Raw genomic sequence first — 17,222 nt, 5'->3', positions numbered from 1 at the left:
TATAGCCAAGCAAAAGAGAAAACTTTTGAGATAATAGCCACTTTATTCCAACCAAACCCTATAGAACAAAATTATGGTTTCACCTTCACATACACCAACAATTCCAAATTGGGAACTTAGACTTCCATCCTCATTACAACTGTGATGAAGTCACCATAACACTTTTGCTGGGGTGATATCACAGAAGGCCAAATGGGAAACTTGAATATTCATCTCTACTATCTTTTTAAGAGACCCTTCATGGTCCCTGTGTATATTTCTATGTTCACTCTCAAACCTTAGCAATTCATTTCAGTAATGATACCTTTTCCCCTTTCCATTAGGACGGTGTCCTAGAATACCTACTGGAGCAGTGAGTCTGTCACTAATGCTCATTGACAATGAGAACACTCCCAATGCAATGTTAGTGGATACTATTTGAGAAACCAGACCAGCAATAACAAAAACTATTCTTTACCTCCCCCCTTAGGTGTCAAAAGAAGCTACGTAAGGAAGTCTGAACTTCTGCCACCCTTCCCTTGCAAGCTAGTTCAGAAAGATAAACTTATATCAAAAGTCTCAAAAAATAAAAAGACAAAAGTCACTTTTCATAGCAAGAACTGGGAAGATCTCAAACTGAATCTATAGATGGCAACACCAAGATAACAGAGCCATTAGAATTATCTAAACAGCCATATTATTAAAACAGCCATGATAAAAATTCTTCAACAGTAATTAGACATGCTTGAAGAAAAATGAAACAAATATAAAATATCTGAAAATAAATATGAAAACCAAATAAAAATTTTAGAATTGAAAATTATAATAACTGAAATTAATAAACATAATGTGTAAGCTCAATATTAGAATGAAGAGGATAGAGAATTAATAAACTTGAACACTGAACAATAGAATATTTTTGGTTTGAACAAAAAAGAATACATAGACTCGAAAAAAATAAATGATCAGAGTTCATGGACCTATGGGAATATAACAAAGGTCTGTAATATTTGTGTCTTTGAAGTCACAGAAGGAGAGGCATAAGAGTCAAGGTTGAAAAAATACTACAAGAAAAAATGGCTGAAAACTTCCCCAAAGTAATGAGAGACAAAAATTGACTCATTAAAAAGATTGAGTGAGCACCAAACAGGATATCATCACCCATGAAAAAAAAAATCCATGCTGAGCACATCATAATCAAAGTTTTCAAAACTAAAAACAAACCAATAAAAATATTGGAAGCAATCAGAGAAAAATATGTACCACAATTTATGTATGGTGGTAAATCCACTTCAAAAACCCATTGATTTATGCTCAAAAATTATGGATGTCAAAAGTGTCATAAGATATTTTTAATATAAAAACAAACAGTCCCCCAAATGAACAACAATAACAAGAAAAAACTTGTCAACTCAGAATTTTACATACAGCAGAAATATGCCTCAGAATACTATAAGAATGCATATGCACAAAAATTAGAAAATGTGGACTAAATGGACAAATTCGTAGAAACACACAACATCCCTAGGTTCAATTAGGAAGTAACATATTCCCTGAACAGACTAATATTAAGTTCCAAAATTAAAGAACCAATCAAAAATCTTCTAACCAAAAAATTGTAGACCAGTTAGGTTCACACTCATATTTTATGAAACCTACCCTGTGGATTCTAATAAAGGTATTCTTACCAACACTTTTTCCTAAGCCAATATCACCTTGACATCAATTCCAGGAAATTACCCAGCAAAAAAGTAAACTATATCCAATATACCTTATGAATATAGATGCAAAAATTCTCAATAAAATCCTAGCAAACCAAATTCAGCTGCATATCAGAAAAATAATTCACCACAACAAAATGGGCTTCATCTCACAAATGCAAGGAGGTTTCAGAAACACAAATCTATAATGTAATTCACCACATAAATAAAGGTAAAAACAAAGCCCATATGGTCCTTTCAATAAATGGAGAGAAAGTATCTGACAAAATTTAGCACCCCTTTATGATAAGAATACTTAACACACTAGTCATAGATGAGACTTACCTCAAATTTATAAAAGTCATAATGACAAACCCACAGCCAACATTATACTGAAATGGGGAAAAATTGGAATAATTCCTTCTTAGAACTAGAACCAGACAAGGCTGTCCACTATCTTCACTTCTGTTCATCACAGTGCTGAAAGTCTTCACCAAAGCAATCAAACAAAAGAAGGAAATCAAGGATATTCAAATGGAGAAACAGAGGTTAAACTATCACTCTTTGCTGACAGTATGATTCTATATTTAGAAAACCCCAAAGATTTTGCCAAGAGAGTCTTAGAATTAATAAACAAATTCAGCAAAGTCTTAGTTTACAAAAGCAACCAACATCCAGGAATCAGTGGCATTCATATAAACCAACAATAGTCAAGGTAAGACCCTAAACCCTTCATAATAGCAACAACAACAACCAACTACTTGGAAATATATTTAATTAAGGAAGTGAAAGACCTCTACAGGGAGAATTATAAAACATTGAAGAAGGAAAAAGAAGAGGATGTGAACAGATGGAAAAACATATCATGTTCATGGATCAGCAGAATCAATCTTGTTAAAATATTTATATTACCTAAAATGATCTACAGATTCCATGCAGTCCTCATTTAAATATTCATGTCACATTTTTGCAGATATGTAAAAATAACTCTATGCTTTCTAAGAAACCAGTAAAGAGGCCACATAGTCAAAGCAATCTTAAGCAAAATGAACAAGTCAGGAGCATCAATTTGCCAAACTTCAAGCTATACTACAAGGCTATAATAAGCAAAACAGCATGGTATTGGCACAAGCATCCTCAAACTATGGCCTGCAGGCCACATGGAGCCTGCCTAGGACATTTATCTGGCCCTCTGGGTGTTTTCACTGCGGCTGCCTTCCTGCTTAGCAGCCAACTCATCCCGGGGCCCGCAGTCCAGCCCTTCAACAATCTGAAGGACAGTGAACTGGCCCCTGTTTAAAAAGTTTGAGGAACCCTGAAATGGGTAAGAACAGAGAACCCAAATATAACACCATTCTCATAGTGCTTTCCAATATTTGGCAAAAATATACACTGAAGAAAAGAAATCCTATTCACAAAATTGTTATGGGAGAGTTGAATAGCTACATGTTGAAGACTGCAACAGGATTGATCCTCACCTCTTACCACTCATGAAAATTAACTCACAATAGTTAAGAGAACAGAACTTAAAACGTGAAACTATAGGACTCTAAAAGAAGAAGTTGGAAACTATAGGACTCTAGAAGAAGAAGTTGGAAAAGCACTTATAGACATCAGCCTAGGCAAAGAATTTATGAATAAGAGTACAAAGGCAACTGCAACACAACAAAAATAAATAAATGGGACTCAACCAAATTAAAGTGCTTCTGCACAGCTAAGGAAATAATCCGTAGAGAAATAGATAACCTACGGAATGGGACAAAATATTCGCATACTATTCATCTGATAAAGAATTGATAACCAAAACTTAAAAAGAACTCAACCAAGTCAGCAAGGAAAAAACAAACAAAAAAACAAAAACAAAAACAAAAAAAACTAACATCATTAAAAAGTAGGCAAAACATGTGAACAGAAATTGTTCTCGAAGGAAGATACAGTAATAGTCAACAAATGAATGAAAAAAATGCTCAATATTTTTACTCATCAGGTAAATGCAAATCATTTAACTCCAGTGAGAATAGCTTTTATCAAAAATCCCTTTAACAACAAACACTGGCATGGATTCAGAGAAACAGGGCCACTTACACACTGTTGGTGGGACTGTAAACTAATACAACCTCTATGGAAAGTAATATGAAGATTCCTCAAAGAACTAGGAGTGGTATTTGATCTAGAAATACCACTACTGGTTATTTACTCAAAGTGAAAAAGACATTTTATTAAATAGACACCTATACTTTAATGTTTATGGCAGCACAATTCACAACTGCCAAGATGTAGGTGCACCCTTACAAAATTTTGGTTTAACAAAATGTGGTATATGTATCCACCATGGAGTACTACTCAGCCATAAGAAATGGTGTAACAATGTGGATGGACCTGGAGGTCATCCTTCTACGTGAAGCATACAAGAATGAAAAAAACAAAGGCCATATGAACTCACTATTAAATAGTAATGAATCAATCAACATTTATGAAGTCAGGCAATTAAGTTCATGAACTCATCCTAGAAAAAGTGCTACAAACCTCACTGCTGAATATCATTATTGTCACAAGATAGCCAAAGGGAGTACTTTGAACGTGACACTCATCAAATTTAAATTGATGGGAGAGGAGAGGAGGGATGGGCATACTCATAACTTTGACTCATATGGTACAAAAGCAATTTGTCTAATCAAAAAGCAATTTGTCTAATCAAACATTTATGTAATATTATGAAATAAAATTTAAAAAAATTTTTAAAAAGAGCTGAGTATTCCTAGTGTCCAGTCAACTTTTGTCTTTGATTAATGATTTGGTGGCAATAGTGGGATGGATGATATGAAGACCTGCCTTTCTGCCTGTAAATAGAAGAAGTCTTATATTGGAGACTGTCCTCCTTGAGGCTCTTTCTCTCTCTAATCTCTCTCTATACATTTATATGTATGTGTATGTATGTTATAAATATAAAAATATGTAATCCATCCATATAATCTCATATTTCACATATATAAGTGGTTTTCTTATTTATAATGACATGTACCATGAATTTCAATGAGTTGAGAAATAGATAACTATTTGTAGATTACATTGTTATCTATTGTCTATGTTATTATATGAATCAATTGTATAAAAGATGCCTATTATATAGATCAGAATCTGGGATCCTCACAAGTTAAGCAGCCTTTATTAGGTTGTACAGCTCAGTAAAATGGAAACATGGAGCAGATCCCAAGTCTTCTGGTTCCAGGGGTTTGTGTTCAACTTTCATGGCAATTTTATTTGCACAGTGTCTGGCACATTGTAGGTGCTTACAGTATGTTTTTTAATAAATAAATAAATTTATGGAAGTCTTTGTGTTATGGCCTGATTGCCTCATTCTCTCTTCCTTGTTTTGCTCTGTTGTGTCAGCCTAACAGATACTCAATTTTCCACATGACACAGTTCCTCAGTCACCTTTTGCCCCTTCAGGGACTTTCTATAGTTTCTTCATCAAGCTCTTTACTAGCCCTGCCAAGGAGTAAGTGTTTTTATTGGAACAGCATGAAATGTGACATTACTCATGGGTTCTGGCAGAAAATTAGTGGTAGTGATGACTAGCTCAGCACAGCCAGGCAAGACTTCACCTCCTCCCTGGAAGCAGGAAGCTGAGGGACTGCAGCGAAGGATAACAGCCTAATGACAGTTAATGGTGAGTAAACGACAGACCCGAGGCTCATCAATCAATTCGAAAACAGGGACAGTTAAGGAGATGCTCAGGAGATGCTTGAACTCATCTGGGCATTGCTCGTGGGTGTTATGTCTCTTACTGAACCATCAGTTTTGTTACAGTACAACAGGGGAAAGTACAGCAATTTTTATATAGAAAGCCTCTAAAGCTAAAACATTTGTAAGTAGGTAGGTAAACAGGGGAGTTATGAGGCTTGCCTTTAGGTTCCAAAGATCCACACCTGTGATTTTTTCATGGTCTGGTCTATTTTATGTATCTTTCCAAAATCAGAGATCACACCAGCTTTTAGACTTGGTCTAATTTTTAATGAACAATGAAGCATAAGACTTCAGATAAAAGAGACTTTACATTCTCCAGTGCAACCAATATAATTGACAGTTCTGATAACACAATCTTGGTGTCAGTCCTCTCTGGTACTTAGGAGATTCTTTTGTTTCAAATATTCACCTTTTAGGAACAATCAACATAGAAACTTTGGCTACAACTCTGAACTTCTTACAAAGGTGAGATGTTTTCCTATTTTCTAAATAGTTTCCTCTGGAGTAGAAACAGTTGGCAACAAGGACATGCAATCAAAACTCCATGAATCATTTGAGGTACAGCTCCTTCTTTCTGTTCTTTCACAATAATACTAAACAAGGAGCTGGAAAAGCTTGTAAACAGACATTTCTTTCAAGAAATTTTGCAAGTGTAATATATTATTTTTCTAGAGATAATATTTAAAAAAGCATATGTATCTTTATGGGATTTACTTAAGAACAACTAACAATCATAATAAATAAAAAATAGTTTATTCTTTTCATATTTTCCCCTAAAACATAATTTTTTCTTTTTCTCTTCTTTTTCTTAGAAACATACGATGAGAGTTAGAAAACTTTAATCCTGTGGAGCCCAGGGGTCTCCTGGAAGTTGTTCACATAGGACTGTCACAACTACTCTTGAATGATTGTAGATGGTATTCAGGTGTGAATGAGTGACTCCATTAAAACCTTTCTTGTGGTTTTTGAAATGGTAGAAGTCTGTTCTGATGTGTGACTATCTGCATTGGTAGCGTGTGATGTCAACTGGACAGGCTATTACAGAGATTGGAATGGGAAGTAGGAATTTCCTGGGATGATTATATTATTCTTCCAACTGGCAATCTACTGTTTTCAGACAGAGGCATATTTGACACCAATGCTCTGTCCTTAACATACTAAAACACGAATTCTTCTTTACAATTTACATTAAAGGGAGGAGAAATGATTTGCATCAATGGAAATTAAGCCTAGAGGAAGGAGACGGTCATGTCCCAGATAAAGGGGCCATGGTTTACTATAGAAACAAAGCAGAGAAGGAAAGCTAACCTACGCTAGAAGGAAAAATAAGGCACTAATTTCTGCAAAATGCCAGGGGACTGTCCCTAATGTTTCTGTAAAATATTCCTGTACAGATGACCTTTTTAATTTTACCAGTCCTGAATTCTGCATGTTAACGCAGAATTATTCCATTTGTCAACTGGTTTTGGCTTGACCCTTATCAGCTCACTGTTCAGCCTAAACCCTACCAGGAATATAATACCAAGTCTGAATTGACCACACATCTTTCTTTAAACTATATAAACCAATGGCTTGCTCTGGTACCAAGCTTTTCTCTGTCTAATGCCTACAAATCTATCTCCATTATTTCCAAGGAAAAATTGGAAGAAAATTCAAAGGAAATGTGAGATTTTTCATTTCCAGGGATCTAACTTTTAGTTCCTCATTGCCTCAAAAAAGAACCTCTGATCATACTGTTCTAGAAACATAGTGCAAATGTTTTTACCCACATCTGGGCCAAGGACTTCCAGGAGCAAACAATTTCCAAGGAAGTAAGAAATGAAACAAGTGCTTTGTGTCTCCTTATTTATTCAGTGCCCACTTGGAAAGTTTAGCTGATATTTGGTGTCTTTTGTCTTTCACTCAAATGGGGGTCAGACTTAGCAAAAAACACTGTGATCTATTCCACAGCACAGAGAAAGGTGCTGGTTACTTTAGATACTTGGGTATAACATATATTGAATGATATTATATAACTATATGCATATTAAGCTACATAGACTGATTATATGTAGAATGACCTGCTATTGTTAGGAATGAAAATGAAGCATAGATTTCAGATTTTCTTACTGCATCTAATGTGTGCTCATCTCTCAAAGCATGGGGGGCAAAGTTTTATTACAAGGGACTTGTAAGACCCAAGGTCTTCTCTGAAACTTGCAAGAAAACAAAGAGTAATTTTCTCACCATAGAAAGTGTCAAGAATAACAAACTTGTCTCTTTTTTCCAGCAGATAAACAAATGCCTTATTTGGGTTATTTACTTAGAAAGAAATAAGCAGCTAATAATTTCTGTCAAAGTGAGGTTGGCATGTCCTCACAGATGCCAGAATCATAAGGCAAATAGTCAGAATCTCTTGTCCTGCCAGAAAGTCCCACTCTTGAGTGACCTGGGCCATGCTCTGGGAAATCTCTGGCAAAGCTACCTAATCACTGGAGGTCATAAATAAAGACATTGCCACTTGCTAAGACACGTAGCTCCCTCCTGCAGTGGCTGGGAACTGGTGATAACAAACCACAATAACCCTGAGCTCAGAAATGGATTTGAATTTTGTTATTATATATTTTGCAATTTTGGCAGTTTTGAAGGTAAAAATGTGTCAAAGGGTAATATGTCTCAAGGACAGTCAGTGTTAAATCAATATTAATTAAATAGGCTTATTCTTATTTAACAAAGCACTGAAGTGTGGAGGAAGGGATTTGCTGTGACCATTTTCTTTAATTTTCTTTTGCCATCTGTCAGGTAAGGCAAGACCTCCAAATCCCATACATCAGCATTTTTAAAATATAGCTAATTTTCAGCTCAGATTGCTTACCTAATGATGTATTTACTGTGTCTCAGTCATGATTTATTCACAGATAAAGCTGTATTATAAAGCGGAAAAGAACTAGAGAGAGAACCTACAAAGACAATAGAAGATTTGAAGCCAGAAATAATGTTGGGTTTAGTTATTTTAATCAACTAACAAACCTCAAAGAATGTGACAGCACGTAGGCTTGAGATAAAAAGTACTATCCTGACCGTGAAACATATATAAAGAAGAATGTGTAGACCAGCCAAATTATGGAAATACGGTCCACATAGTCTCTGTCCATCCATTTCACATTTATTAATGACCAGGGTCCGTACTCCTCATTCAACAGCAGTATAAAGCACACAAAAGGAACAAAAAGGTTCCATGGCAGGTGAAAGGCCATACTGTTAATTAGTTATATTCTCTCAAAGTGTAAGGGTCCTAATGGAGGGGCCAGGAAGACCTTTACTTCTGATGGAAGATGGCACTAAAAGCTGATATTCTGAGTGGGAGAAAGGTAGTGAGGAAAAATTCCCAAGAGCTATAAGAACAAAGCTCATTGTAACATATGAGCTTTCCTTTTACCAACCAAAGAACTTCAGAAGTTATGAGATTTTTGCACGTGAAAGTCTCAAGTATTATTGGAACCTTTTCCAAGCACAGCCTCCTTGGTGCTATCCATGGTGCTGATTTGGCTACTCTTCAAGGCTTCTCCCAAATAAAAAGGTCAGCGTTCCCTTTTGCCTTGTTCTGACTCTGCCTTGTTCCTATGTCCCTTAACCTTATGATCCTGACCTCAAATGTGTACCAGTTTGGATCTCCACCTTATAACTTCAGAGAACTACTTATGTTAGAAGTAATCTGTGAACTATTTTTATATCATTACTTCTATTATCATATCAGAGAGCAATAATGTACAGTCCTTGTCATCAAGGGTGCTATCATCTGATATGAGGTATCTGAGAGTTAAACAAATAAATCTAAAGGCATTTTTAGGGGCCTTCATGGAATGTTTTGTGACCTCAGAGGAAACATTTTTCTGCCAACATACAGAAGAAAGATATTCAGTTTTAAATATTCTTTACAGATATAGGGCTTAAATCATGTCTGAGTTAGACTTGAAACGAAATTAGGATAGGGATGAATTTTTTCCCTGTCAAGGTATTAATTTTATCACCAGACAAAAAGTACTTTCTTTTCACACAATTTCAACTTTTGACATGAAACCTACCTATAACTTTCTGAGAGTAGATTGTTTGGCAACAATGCTGTATAGTATGTTTCTTTGGGAGAGGTTCAAAATGTACCTATCTGTTTCCACCCCATCTACTCATCCTAAACTATAGAGAGATTCTAGAGCATAGTTTAAACTGTTTAGATTCTGATAGAAGAATTATTTCCCTTGTAAAAGTTATTTTCACATATTTCTACCTAAAATAATCTACTTTAATAATCAAGGATAGTTGATGATTTTGAACTCCACAAATGTTCAAGGTCTTGATTTAGTCCTGAAATTTACAATTTTTATTAGTTAAATCTAATTCAAGTTATAAGAAAACATGATAATTTCTACTACATGAATGTACAACTATTACATTGTTTTTTTGAAGGAGCTGTAGTTGCCATAGAAATTTTGCTTTAGTACAAGTGAATAAACCACAATGATGAAATTATATAAGATTTCCCATCCAAAAGGTTTAAAATAATTTAAGCCTTCCTCCTCTCTACATTAGGATGTATAAACTAGGAAAAATAGTTTCAAATCATTGATAGAAACTAACTTTGTTCTTATGTCATCCTCAACATTAAATATTTTATGGTTAGAACAAAATAATAGAGCCATGATATTAATGATTTTCTGGATATTTGAATATCTTATTTATATTTTTACTACTATGAAGAAACAGTTTCATATTTAATATGAATGCAGAGAAATGTATTTATTTGTATTAAATGAAGTCATAAGAGTGGAGTCCTAATCTGTTAGGATTGGTGGTCTTATAAAAAGAGAAAACTCTTTCCCCACTTGGACAAACTGAGGAAAAGTCACATGAAGACACAGCAAGAATGTGGCCATCTACAAGCCAGGAAGAATTCTCTCACAAAAACCAATCTTGCTAGCACCCTGACCTTGAACTTCTAGCCTACTAAACTGTGAGAAAATAAATTTCTGTGATTTTTAAGTGATTGTACTTCCATATAGCTGCCCAACCTGATTAATATACTTCATCTCAAGAAACACAAACACCTTCTGAAGAAACACGTTCATACTTGGATTTCAATTATTTGAGCAACTGCAAATTCAACTTCGTGTGTAAATTTGCCTTCTTAAAGCAACACCACCTGTAACTCTGAAGTAGAGTATTCCTGGTCAACTTTTATTTATCCTTGATGGCTTTGACAATTCAGGTGTTTTCAACTCGTGACTTTTTTTTTTTTAATTAAATCATAGCTGTGTGCAATAATGCATTTATGGGGTTTGTGCTGGTATGTGCTGGTTTTATCTACAGTTTGAAATACTTACAACAAACTTGTTAACATGGCTTCACTGCCCTTTATTAATTATTTTGTTAAGAGGTTTATACTCTACATTTTGTAGAATTGACATGTACCCTTGTAAAATGCACCATAGATGTGGTCCGACCAATTATCCTCCCTCTACCCATCCTCCCCCCAAATCACTTTATAACAAAGATATTTGCACCAGAATGTTTATTGCAGCCCAATTCATAATTGCTAAGTCATGGAAGAAGCCCAAGTGCCCATCAACCCACGAATGGATTAATAAATTGTGGTATATGTACACCATGGAATATTATGCAGCCTTAAAAAGATGGAGACTTTACCTCTTTTATGTTTACATGGAGCTGGAACTCATGACTTTTTTAAAGAAAATCCCGACTAATACTTCTCCATGGGTATCCCTGGGTAGATCAATAAAAGATTCAGTTTTGTACACCCCTTACAATTTTAGGTAGCTGACAAATGGTAAACATGTCACTATTAAAGAGCAAGCAATGTCAAAGTGGTTTGGGTTGATAAGTGGCAGATTTGTATTGGAAGGCCATATTGGACCGAGGAATTTCATTTCCTTAAAAAAGGCAGTTGAAATTAGGTTGTGAGAATATATTCTACAACCTGACCAATATTCTTTTTAGAGAAATATGGTATCATTTTGAATCATTTCAAGATGTATATATACAAGATCAGAGAATTAAATTATGGAACTCCTTATTTAAAAAAAGTGCTACATACCTCTTTGCTGAATATCACTATAATCACCTTTGAAGTATTCCCCTTGAGAAGTTATGTACTGACACCAATGCTTACTATGCCCTTCAAAGCAATTTTAGAACTCTTTCTAGAATGGCCATCAGAGTTAACCGAGTTATTGGACATTTAAGTTCACAAACTCATCCTGGAAAAAGTGCTGTGTATCTCATTGCTGAATCTAACTACAGTAACCACATGGCCCAGGGGAGTATTTCAAAGGTGATGGTAGTGATATTCTGCAGGGAGGTGCATAGCACTTTTTTTTTAGGAGTAGTTTGCAAACTAAATTGTTTATCCTTGTGCAATGACAGTTTTGAGGGCCATTCTAGAAAAAGAGTTTCAAAAATGCTTTGAAGGGTGGCCTAGGTGCTGGCATGTGTGCACGGTTTTCCAAGGGGAGTACCTCAAAAGTGACTATAGTAATTTCATTAATGAGGTGCATAGGACTTTTTCTAGGATGAATTTGTAAACTTAAAGTGAAAGTAAGTAAAAGTAAATATTTTCACAACTTAGATCACAAAAAGCTTTAAAGCAATAGTGGAGGAAGGATATGATTCAAAATTTTAATTTATTTAGAATATTTGATCTGATAGTCTATGACTGAAAAGGCTGCTAAATCATAAAAAGGGTATTTTTTTTTTCTGGGACTGTAACTCTGGGAAAAATATACCTCTCAAGTACTAAAAAAATCTTCAATTTAAGCCATACTGTCTCTAAATCTACTTTCATTTCTAGTTTCAATTATTTCCAGAAGAACCCTGGAATATGACAAGAGGTAAATTAAGGAGAATGGTGACTGGGTGGACACAGGTGATCGTGAAGCATCTCAAGGGTCTGCTAGATGAGAAAGGTGGGAAATTCAGCAAATGAGATCAACATTAATTTAAAGTTAACTAGCATGAAGGGTCACAGCTGAATAGATGATCTTCTCTCTGGCATTGATATTACTTCTCAGTTTCTACTCTCAATGAATTATCTACTTAATTGTTCATCTGGTTTTTATCTTTTTGTTCAAATAAGGACATTATTCTTAAAAACCTCAATCCTCACATAAATCAGTCCCCAAGTCCTTTTGATGCCACACCTCAAATATTCTTGGAATCCCTCTGCTGCTCACATGGCCCTTTACAGTTTAACTCCTTGGTAGCTTACAGCCATTATCTCTTGCCCTGCCTCAGTCTTCTTCCTGTAGTATTTACACCTGCTCTCGTCTCTCCATTCTAGCCTATATCTGAGCTGGAAGGGTTCAGTTTTACTGAGCAGAATGCACTCATGCTTAAGGCCTTTTAATGTTTTTCTGGCACTCTCACATTAAAACACAAAGTTATTTCACTTAGTCACTCTTTTCATTATTTTTATCATATGCTGACAAATTAGAGTTGTTTATATTTATGAAGTACAAAATGATGTTATGATTTCTGACTACAATGCGGAATGAATAAATGAAGCTAATTATCATATTCATCTCTCAAATGTTTAACAGTTTTGGTAATGGAGACATTTGTAATTACTCTCATAGTGACATTGAAATGTACAGTACTCAGTTATTAGCTATATTCACCACACTGTGCTATTGATCTAAGGAAAATTAAACTTCTCCCAACCAACTAAGGCTTTGTGCCTTTGAATTATCATGTCCCCATTCCCAACCACTTGGCCTCTGGTAACCACCTTTTTGCTCTCTGCTTCTAAGAGTTTAATTGGTCAAGATTCCATGTAAGTGAGAAAATATGATATTTGTCTTTCTATGTTTGGCTTATTTCATGTAACATAATGTTCTCCAATCTCATTCATTTTGTCTCAGATGACAGAATTTCTTCCTTTCATAAGGCTAAATAGTATTCCATTATGTATACATACCACATTTTCTTTATTTATTCATCTCTCAGTGGACACTTTGGTTGTTTCAATATCTTGGCTATTGTAGGCAGAGTTGCAATGGACATGGAAGTGAAGATATCTCTTTGACTTAGAAACAGGATTGCTGGATCACATGATAATTCCATTTTTCTTTTTGAAGAAACCCTGTAATTTTTCTATAATGACTATGATAATTTATATTCCCACTTACAGTGTACAAACATTCCATTTTCTGCATTATCTTTTATCGTTTTCATTATTGTCATTCTGAAAGTTGTGAGGTGATATTTAATGGCATCTCTCTTATGATTTGTGATGTTGAGGTTTTTCCTGTGTATCTGTTAGCCATTTGTTTGTCTTTTGAGATTGTCTAATTTCCTTGCCTATTTCTTAATCAAATTCTTCGTTGATTTTCTATAGAGTTGTTCAATTTTCTTCTATATTTTGGACATTATATCCTTATCAGACATTTGTCTTGCATATATTTTCTCCCAAGTCATAGGGGTTTATCTCTTCACTCTGTTAATTGCTTCCTCTGTTGTGCAGAAGCTGTTTATTTTGCTGTAATCCTGTTTGTCCAGTTTTGCTTTTGTTACCCACCGTCGTTGGCTTTTCAGGTTCAAATCTAAAAAAAATAATCATTTTTTTCAGCCTAGATAAACGCTGTGTCGTTTTCCCCTTATGTTTCCTTCTAGTAGTTTTACAGTTTCACGTCTTATGTTTAAGTCTTTAAACATTAAGTTTAAGTCTTTAATCCTTTTTGAGTTGATTTTCAAAAATACAAAATGCTTAAGTTCTTATAAGCTGCTAAGACCAGTGTATCTGACTAATTCAGCTCACTAGAATCATTATAAGTTACTTTTTTTATCTTTTCACTGTGATCCAGCAAAACATGCCTTGATAATTAAATACTTGAGAGGACTGTAATTTTTGTGATGTGGACATGGTTTATAAGTTTTTCCCTCTGCATATGTCTCCACCAATCCATACCTATTGCTAATAATGTTTAATTGTTTTCCACAGTTCAAATCAATGCAACATATATATGTAATAAAATAATTGTATAATTTAGTAGTTATAATTAACAGTTAAATATGCAGTATCGTACTTGTCCCATAGTAGAAGCCAATTAAACAAATATTGATCATTTGGGGTTTTATTAGCCTGTTTTATTATTATTATTGGATTTTTGCTATCAAAAATTATTATAGAATCCATTTTATTATTTTAAATGGACTCTACTATGACCCACAATAGAATAAAATTATTCATTTGGAATTTTTGTTAATGAGACCCAAGAATCTGTCATCAAAATTCTGCCATTCCTGCAAACAGATGATATTTGTGACACTGAGACCCAGAGTGAGGGATGAGGTCTTTAATCTGTAAGGGTATGGTATTCTAACCGGATAGTTTTTACCTAAGAAGGGTTTTACTTTTCTCTATAAGAGTAATCCTCCCAAAGAGTAGCTATCTTCCTTCTGTATGCCCTTCACATCATGATCCCAGGTCTAGCAAGTTCTCCTTGGCTCTTATAACTAGGGGAAGAAATAATTGAGGCTTTTACATACACACACGCAAAGGAATCCTGTGGTGACATAGAAGTAAGAGTCCAGGACTAACTAGCTGGGAGAATAACAGAGAGGTAAGTGTGATAAGCCTCTACAAAATAAGACTAATGATAAAAGGCATAGAACTTGGGAGGGCTTTGGAAAGCATAGTGGGGCTAATTTTTCCATCTTTGACAGTAGGAAAACTGACCCAAATTTAAACATGATAGTAGTAAATGAGTAATGACTCCAGCTTCTTTCTCTTTTTCTGTATTATTTCTTAAGCCAAAAGAATGTTTTTATAAAATAATATCTTCTTACTGAGAAATACTTATTTGAAGTTTGGCAAATGGGTTTTCCATTACCATACTTTCTTTTCCATTAAATTGAAGTAAAAAGAAATAATCTCTTTGTCTTTAATTCTGCATTTGTCCAAGAAGGCACATGGAATGATATAAAACCAGTATTAATAATGGTTTCCGAGAGTATGAGAGGAGACAGAGGACAGCTTTGATTTTTAATTCTCTAGTTTTCTATACTGCTTGTATATTCTAATGCTATCTTCACTGCATAAGGATGAGTCAACAAGGGGTTATCTGAGCAGAGAGCTCAGATCCCATATGTTACTTTTCTCTTTGTAAACTGTGCATTACTTCTATGTTCTTATTTGCCATATTTGCATACTTTTAATAAGAAATATATGCAAACATAGAATGTAATTAAAAATATAATTAAGAGCATAACTAAAATAATGTCATAAATATGCCAAGGTTTACAATGTAAAGTAATCATAGTAAATAGATCTTATATTGTCAGAAGGAATGAGTGGAGGCAGATAACCAATATGTTTAAGTATATTATATTTTATTCACACATAAAATATAAATTATATTTTATGCTATATCCACTTATATATAAATATGCAGAAATATAATACACTTACATACAAATTTATAATGATATTGTAGGTATGTAGAGATTTTAAATTATTTCTTTCAAGTTACTGATATACAAATGAATAAAATGCCTAAAAGCATGAATCTATAGTATAAAAATAACATGCAAAGGCAGATATATAGGTAAAACTAAAATTCAAAATAGAGTAAGAGCAAAGAAGATAAGACTAAAACTCAAAGATCAGGAGATTTAAAAGAATAAAGAGCAAGCCAAAACAGAAATAAAAGGAGAAATATTTACACAAAGAGAACATTAAATATTTATGTAAAAAGTAATTTAAGTTTACTTACATTAATTAAAATTTTTGTACAAATTACTAATAAATGTAAAGACTAGATCAAATAAAACATATTAAAATGTTAAAAGTATTCAAATTATGAAATGGCATAAAGGGGAAATAGTAACTAAAATTTAAAAAGAAAAGTGTAAAAAATGTTCAGGATTACATTTATGTTGATTGATAAAATTAATTTAAAGGAAACAGGATTCCAAAATGCCCAAAGTTTGCAGGTTTGGCTAATAAATACGTTAGCTGTTTGCTTTCTTTTCCGATAATGAATGTATACACTTTCTTTTTGTGATACAGTTACAAAAAAAGTCAATGAACCAGGCACTGCCTGTTGCTCAGTGAATAGGGCACTGGCCCCATATACGGAGGATGGTGGGTTCGAACCCAGCCCTGGCCAAACTGCAACAACAAAAAAAATAGCCAGGCATTGTGGCATGTGCCTGTAGTCCTAGCAACTTGGGAGGCTGAGGTAAGAGAATTACCTACGCCTAAGATCTGGAGGTTGCTGTGAGTTGTGATGCCACAGCTCTCTACCAAGATCAACAAAGTGAGACTCTGTCTCAAAAACAAGACAAAACAAACAAACAAAAGTCAATGAACCAATTCCCAGAAAATACATTTAAGAGACAAAAATATTAAAAACAAAAAGTAGAACAAGAAAAATCATGAATTACTTCTATGCTTATTCTGGAAGCCCTGATTCAGGTTATAATCAATACTCTCACTAAAGGAGAAAAAAAGCAAACATACACAAGAAAATAACAGTATTGAAAAAACAGTATTTTCAAAGTCAAGAGTATGGTGAAAGTTGGGCGTGGCTCATGCCTGTAATCCTAGCACTTTGGGAGCCTGAGGTGGGTGGATCACCTGGGCTGAGGAGTTTGAGACCAGCCTGAGCAAGAGCAAGACCCATCTCTACTAAAAAACACAGAAAAACTAGCCTGGCATCATGGTGGGCGCTTGAAGTTTCAGCTACTTGGGAGGATCACTTGAGCCCAAGAGTTTGAGAATACTGTGAATCATTACTCTATAGC

Source organism: Otolemur garnettii, unplaced genomic scaffold (assembly GCF_000181295.1).
Source record: "Otolemur garnettii isolate 467f Iridium unplaced genomic scaffold, OtoGar3 scaffold00008, whole genome shotgun sequence".
NCBI lineage: Eukaryota > Metazoa > Chordata > Mammalia > Primates > Galagidae > Otolemur > Otolemur garnettii.
Note: the sequence above shows the minus strand (reverse complement) of the source record.